The sequence below is a fragment of the Leuresthes tenuis genome, unplaced genomic scaffold, assembly GCF_036924035.1.
Source record: "Leuresthes tenuis unplaced genomic scaffold, fLeuTen1.0.hap1 SCAF_3, whole genome shotgun sequence".
Taxonomy (NCBI): domain Eukaryota; kingdom Metazoa; phylum Chordata; class Actinopteri; order Atheriniformes; family Atherinopsidae; genus Leuresthes; species Leuresthes tenuis.
Window position 1 is genome coordinate 7,000,611 of NW_027325357.1, and position 8,042 is coordinate 7,008,652.

The 8,042-nt window shown below is 35.7% G+C and overlaps 1 pseudogene; it reads left to right on the forward strand.

Moving 5' to 3' along the window:
* The first annotated feature begins 2,822 nt into the window (after positions 1-2,822).
* On the forward strand, positions 2,823-7,191 carry LOC140303421 (transcription factor HES-5-like; annotated as a pseudogene).
* The last annotated feature ends 851 nt before the right edge of the window (positions 7,192-8,042 follow it).

Consider the following 8,042-nt stretch of genomic DNA (forward strand, 5'->3'; position numbering starts at 1 on the left):
AAATGTACTTAATTGAATTCTACGAATATGTACATACTTGTTCTTCTGTTTGTACAGAAGGTTTTAGTATTTTTCATAGATGACATTTCCTGGAGAAAGGACAGCTGCAATATCTTTCATATTAAGAAAGAACCTATCATGTCATACACATTACATGAAGAAAATCTGATTGCATCAGCAATTATTTATGTTCACTGCACATGTAGTATGGTAATTCTGTGGTAGCATTTGTTACCTTTGAATTGTTATTGATCACTGTGGTCAACACTGTAAATGTTCCTTTTATGGACAAATTGTCACAGTGGACTTTAGCTCCATTTAATCTTTCTGATTGCTCAAAACTGGTCTGTTCTAAGATCAAAATGTTTATCCTTTTTATCTGAAAGGGTTGTTTAATATCGCAGTTTCTTGTATTTGATGCTTCACTGTGGGTTAGACATAGTGCTCATGTGATATTTACTACCTCACGATTAACTCTGATCATTTTGATCCTATACCTGACATTTTCTTTTTTTAAAAAGACATTTTGTAATAATCTCTATGTGGTTACTGAAAGATGATCTGTTTAAAGATCAATATGTTCGTTTGTTTCTGACTACATTTTCCTTCTCAGAATCAAATTAATTAAGTAGTTAAGAAAGATGTGATCTGTTTTAAGGTCAGACGTAACAGCTTATTTCCTTCGTTAGGTGGGAAAATGTTAAAGGACAGTGAGTTCTGTTCTCATATGGTAAACGTTGTTTGTCTTTTATAAAGACACTGTTCCTTTACTCTCTCTGAGTACATTGTGTCTTGTTGAAATCTACAAGTTGTTGTTGTGATGCATCATCACCACTAATTGGAGCTTTCATGGCTCATGTGGTACTTTGTTCCTTTTTGATTAAATAAACACAGAACGCTGAAATATTGTGTTACCATTTTATGTCTTGACTGCATTCGTTATAATCATGTACCACAGATGTACCACTTCTCTCTCTACATTTTGAGTAGTTGGTAGACATTCACATCATCGTTATTCCAAAATTTGATTAAGAAAATAATTGTACGATTCAAAACATATCTGGTAAGTATAAAACAAAGCACTGTGACACGGATCACCTATATCTGATAAAAGGGGAGAAATAATGTTATATCACAGTGTTCCTCCAATGAAAGAAGTGGAAGGACAGAGCGTGGAAAATAATCCACAAATCCAGGCTTATACCCTGAAATAACAGAGGTCAAAGGGGAGCCTGTCTTTTGAAACTTGTTTGAAATCATGAAAGTAGATTAATGTTAGGTTATAACTATCAATAATCACTATCAACGCTTTCTAGGGTCATGTTAGTCTATTGAGTACCAGCTATGCCTTGACTGAAAAGTAATCTACAACTAAATTAATCATATCAATTAATCATTCATTTTTTATTGTTATGTAATTAATTGACAAATAGATTAATAATTTGACAGAAAAAGTCTGTTTCATCAATCTTTTTCATGGATAGTGAAAATAATTATCATTGCACCCAAAATAAATTTACAACAATGACACTTGTGCTTTGAACAGATGAAAACTAAGATGAAAACTACAAAGAATATTTTGAGTGAAAATCCAAAACACTTGTTTCAGTTGCAATTTCAAGAGGAGAGATGGTGGGGAAGTATACAGTTTTATGCTGTACTGAAAGTTGTGAATGTAAAACTGAATGTAAGAAAGCTGTTTGGGTCCCAGAAGAGCTTAAAAATATTTAGTTTGTTGGGTGACAGATGCTTCTTCTCAGCAAAAGGATGGAGTGTGGGGACATTTTGGAAATGAATAACAACCACTGCAACAGCAGCTAAGTTGTTCTCAAAAGGGAATTGGCACACTTCATGAAACTACCTGCTACCTAACCAAGTAAACTAAAACACTTTCACCCTTAAGGGTGAAATGTCCAGATAATAAATAATCAGAGGTGATTACTGACCACTAAAATCTATGAAAATAAGTACAAATGAGGAATTGGATATGAAGAATCATTTTGATTGTGCAATATGGGATGTTTTTCAACATACTTTCAAATGATACGGTCTTTCAGAGCCAGCCAATGGAATCATTTCCCTCCAGATGGCTAGTGATGTAATGCTCTGTTTCTATAACAACACACGGCCAGCATCTGTCTCGGAAATCCCTTTGTGCTTCATTGACCACAGCACGGGGAGCAAGTGTGGGAAACTCTGATCAACCTGCTACTCACACTGAGGACATGGCACGTGCCAGCAGACATGTCTGGATCCAGAAGAAAAAAAACAACTATTTGTATAGAGTTATCTATTTTTTTTAAATAGTAAGAATTACACTTTTATCCACAGATTTACACAGTTTTTTTGTTGAGCGAAGATAGTGTAAAGGTTTATAGTTAAACATCTCAATAAATCATCAGTTTTGAATAGAATGCTCCCTGTTACAGTTTGGATTTTCACTATATAAGCATACAAAGTACACCAAATTATGTCGTCCTATACTGAACTCTTATTCTACATAATAAATGATACTCTTTCACATGTAGGATGGGATAATGAGTGTGTGCTCAAGTAGACAAAGATCCCAGCATCAAGCTGAAAATCTGCTCCCTCTGCAGGGTCACCACTTTCCCAGATTCATACAGAGCTCTGTGAGTCTCTCTTTATCTCCCTCCAGCTCTCCACCTGGTCCCCTGAGATCTAACCATTATTCCCAAGACATGAGTGGCAGCATACTCTTATCATCTCACAAAGCCTCATGGTTGGCTCAAACTGTGAGAAACTCCAGCAAACCAAGACCCACACATTCATATGGAGATGTAGAACTATAAATAGGAGGGATGAAGCCAGCAGAGATCGGATTCTCGCTACAGGTACCTCTACAGCACAGAGATCCAACCATGGCACCTACAATCACTGCAGCTATGACCAACTCTCAGGAGCATCTGACTCTGATCCACAAGGTAAATATGAGATTTATGTAGTCAGTCATCATTCACAATGGTTTGCTTTTTAAACCTACACTGCACTCCTTGACAAGTTTATTAATAACTTTGCTTTTGTTTGTGCAGCTTAGAAAGCCTCTGGTGGAGAATATACTCAGAGAGAGAATCAACAGCAACACTGGGTAGCTCAGAAATCCTCAAACAGCAACCACACTTGGAGATGGAGAGGCCAGACATCGTGGAGATGACAGTTTGTTCTCCAAGATGACTGCTGCAGCAAAACAAATGACAAAGAACACTGCTGAACCACCACACCAATCCCCATTTTTTCTCTGACAACAACTATGAGAGGCTGACTTCTCTCCACTGGGCTTCATAGCCCAGATCAGCATCACTGAAGACAAGACAATGCCAACACCACCCTCTGGTGGCCGTAGTAGACAACTACAGACTGAAGACAATGGACAAACTGAGAAGACCACATTGGTCAACGATTACTTGTCTGAATTCCATAGAGTTTTTATGGACTGTTCTTCTGTTTTTACAAAAGGCTTAAATGATTTTCTGATATGATATTTCCTGTGGAAATGTCAGCAGCGATATCTTTCATTTTAAGAAGGAAAACATCTTGCAGCAAATCTAGCAAAACAGCTGTGGTTATTACTTTTTCTCACTGTACTACAATTACTTGTAACATTATAGTGCTTTAATTACAGTTGATCATTGTAATGACAAAAATGATATGTTATTTTTATTAGCAAGTTGTCATAATGGATGTAACTCTTTCTAATTTCTGACTTATGATCTGTACAAGAATCTGTACAAGAATCCAAACGTTGATCCTTTTATTCTAAAAGGTTTGTTTGATATAATTAATTTCTTAATTAGATGCTTCACTGTGGATTAAACACAGTGGACATGTGATACATATAATTTTAATTCTTATTTTTCTAAAGACATTTTGTAATGATCTCTATGTGATTACTGAAAGATGGTCTGTCTAAAGATCAATATGTTTGTTTGTTTCTGACTAAATTTTTCTTTTCAGAATCATAACAATTTTGTAGTTACGAAGGATGTGATCTCTTTTAAGGTCAGATGCAACAGTTTATTTCCTTCATTAGGTGTGGTATTTTTACACCAGTTGAAAAAATGTTAAAGGACATTGAATTATGTCCTTGTATGGTAAAAGCTGTTTGTCTTTTATAAAGACACGGTTTCTTTACTCTCTCTGAGTACGCTGTGTCTTGTAGAAATCTACAAGATGCTGTTGTGATGTATCATCACCAATAATTAGAACTTTGTTCTTTTTTTAATAAATTAAAACAGAATGCTGAAACATTGTCTTGTCATGTTTTGATAGTGTTCTTTATATTTATAGACCATAGATGTCCCTATTTTTCTTTCCTTTCAAAAGGTAAATAGATTTTCCTATATTTGACTGAGAAAATAATCATTCAGTTCTACACAGATTACATTTTTAGAAACCTAATTTTTGAGAGTAAAACAAAGCATGGTGACATGGGTCGATAAACATTTTCAATGAAAGGAGGTTAATAATGGTATGACACAGTTAAGCGCACTTAAAATTCTTTTTTAGTGAAAGCAGTGAAAGGACAGAGTGTGGGAAACCAGGACAAACTCACTCACAGAGCTGCTAAGGGACAATAGATCCAAACGTCTGACCTGAAGGCCCGGCCTGTTAATAATCACCCCATAGGTTGAAATTGTTCCAGTGGCACTATCATCACTTTTTTAGGATGATGGGAATTTATCCCGAAGCAGCTGACACTTCAACAATTGAAAATAATATGCAACTTTTTCAATCATAGCTTAATAGTTTTTATTCTATTTTTTTATATTTTATAGACAAATGGATTCATAACTTGACAAAAAATAATGTGCAACTTTGAACTTTGTGCTTTTAAGAGGACGCAGCTGAAACAGAAAATTACTCCACGCACTTCATATGAAGAGATATTCAACATGAAAAAACGTATATATTAGACCACTATGTGTTTAATGCAGGCATTTAAAGATGTAGCGAAATCAAGAATGATCAGTATGGAATAACTAAGAAAAACAACCTCAAGCAACAGTACACTTCTAAAAACAGCTCACTCCTCATCTTCATTCTTATCAACTTTATTGATTATTCTGTACTGCCAAAAGAAGACAATTTAACTGAAGTCCCAAAACAGTTATTTGCATTGGGAAAAAAAAAATAGATAATATCAATCCAATGGTAAAAGAAGAAAGCTGATAGTAATAAATACATTTTCTGTTTATTGACAATTCTAGGGACAAGCACCTCCAAAACTTAGATATTATTTTAACTGATTGAGATCACAGATTTCACTCTCCCCAGAATCACAATATCTTTGGAATTTAATGCAAAACCAAATTAAATGTAAACTTAAAGTGAACAAAATCATTTTTACTTTCATGAGTTGACACAATTTTGGCTGAAAGGGTGATATCCAATATCAACATGCCTTAATGTCCTTAATGGATAACATTGTGGAACTAGAATATCATATATGTATTGTATGGATGAAACTGCAAATGCCAAAGAGAAATAAAAAGTGCTTGTATAGAGACACAAGTTTCTTCTTCTTCTTCTTCTTTCAACCTGTCTTTATCAGGGGTGGCCATAGCAAGTTGATCTTGCATCATCAATTTGACACATGTTTTACCACGGATATAGAGACACAACTTTAATTTCTGCTAAATGAAGGAGTGCGAGCAAACCTTGGAACTGGATGACAACCACTCCACCAGCAGGAAACCAATTCTCCACAGCCATCTGGCAAACTTCATAAAACTGTGAACCACGACAACTAACATTCTGAGCTGTGTCCTGATGATAATCAATAATTAGAGATTAAATACAAACTGTACATGGAAATCACTACGAACTAAAAATAATAATTAAAGTATGTTTTTCACCATACTTTCAAAAGTTACAGTCTTTCAGGCCCAGCCAATGGGATCCTTTCCCTCCAGATGGCACGTGATGTTATAATCAGTTTCTGTAAGAACACTTAGCCAGCATCTGTCTCGGAAATCCCTTTGTGCTTCATTGACTACAGCACGGGGAGTCAGTGTGGGAAACTGATTAACCTGCTACTCACACTGACTAAACGGCACGTGCCAGCAGACATGTCTGCATCCAGACATCAATGTCTTTGTGTGGGGTCATTTAGATTAGATTAACGGGGACCACACTTTCCCATCCTACAACACAATTTCACAGAACTGTAAGTTTTTGATTGAAAAGAAATTCACTTCCATCTTAGTAAACCTACCAATTTCTTCCTTCATGAAACTCATACAAGACTACATAAATGTTTAAAATATCTACGTTCAATATTGTATTATGTATGCAACATCTATATCATATCATAAAGCTGTTAATGTTGTTTCCCACATATGTGTTGGGATGATTAGCATGTGGCCAGTAAAAGTAATTGATCTCAGCATCAGGTAGCACTTCAGGTCACCACTTTCCCATATTCACTTGGACCTCTTAGAGTATGCTCCACCTGCTCCCCAAAACCCAACCATTATCCCCCAGGCAATAATGGGAGTATGCTGCTGCCTCACATGCCCTATTGTCTTGCAGAGCACTATGATTGGCTAAGAGTGTGGGAAACTCCAGCCAAACCAAGACCCACACATTCATATGGAGATGTGGGACTATAAATATGAGGGATGAAGCCAGCAGAGGTCAGATTCTCTACAGCACAGAGATCCAACCATGACACCTAATCACTGCATCAATGACAGACTCTCAGGAGCGTCTGACTCTGAACCACAAGGTAAATATGAGTTTTAAGAAAATCCTATTTTTGATCACAAAAAAAAAAAATTTGTTGATATCAACACTAGCTCTAGAATAAGTTAATTAATAACTTTGTTTTTGTTTCTGCAGCTCAGAAAGCATCTGGTGGAAAAGATATTCAGAGAGTGAATCAACAGCAGCATTGAGCAGCTCAACTCTCTCCTGGGTCCAGAGTTCCTCAAACAACAAGGGCTTTGAGCAGAACTCCATATGTGTCCAAGAGATGGTGCACTTCCTGTCAAAAGATGATGTGAAGACACATTCCCAGAGAGGACTGCTGGACCTCTTCATCAAGCTGCAGTCTACCTGAGAGAGACTGACTTCTTTCCTCTGAGCTTCTCAGTCCAGATCAGCATCACCAAAGAGAAGAGTCCAGTCAACAGTGCTCTCTGAAGGCCATGGTTGACCCCTACAGACTGAAGTGAGAAGGGAGACAAAGTGAGAAGATCATATTGGTCAAAGATTACTGACATTAATTCTGTTAATTTTTATGTTAAGTCTTCTGTTTGAAAAGAAGGTTTTATTTTGTTTTATTTTCTTTCATGTTAAGAAAGAAAATCTTTTAACATGCATGTTGCATGAACCTAATCTGATTGCATTAGCAATTATTTTTTGTTGTACTTTAAGTACTAATAATGCTATGGTAACATTTATTATCTTTGATGATTCGTTATCATTGTGTTGCACAAGTTTTTTGGAAATGCATAGTTATTGCCGCATCAGCATGAACAATAACACAAAGACAATGTAAAAGGCATTTTAGGGCTACCTTCAACCACAGTTCAGCTTTGGTGTTTGTTCTACAACTAAAAAAGCATGCACAGGTGTAGAAACAGAAGCTTTATTCAAGTTATTGTTTATAAATTGAATGCCATGTCATAATTGAAATGCTCATTCTAAAATCTTACATATGGTTTCCTAATATTGTGGGGCCCTAATTTGTGATCAAAAACACAAATGTCTCTTTTATGGTCAAACTGTCATAAAAAACTAGCATTATACTTTGAGTGCTTAAATGTGATCTGTTCTAAGATATGAACACTTATACTTTAATTCCTAAAGGTTTGCTTCTTGTTATTACTTTTTGTAAGTATAATTACTTTTATGCTTCACTGTAAGTGAAACATGGTGCAATAGTGATACGTATCTGTTGATTAACATAGATCATTTTGATCAAGTAATTTAGATAACCCTATTCTTAGGGTAGTTTGTCTAAATATACCTCACATTGTGAGATTACTGAAATATGATACATTTTCAAGATCTGTATG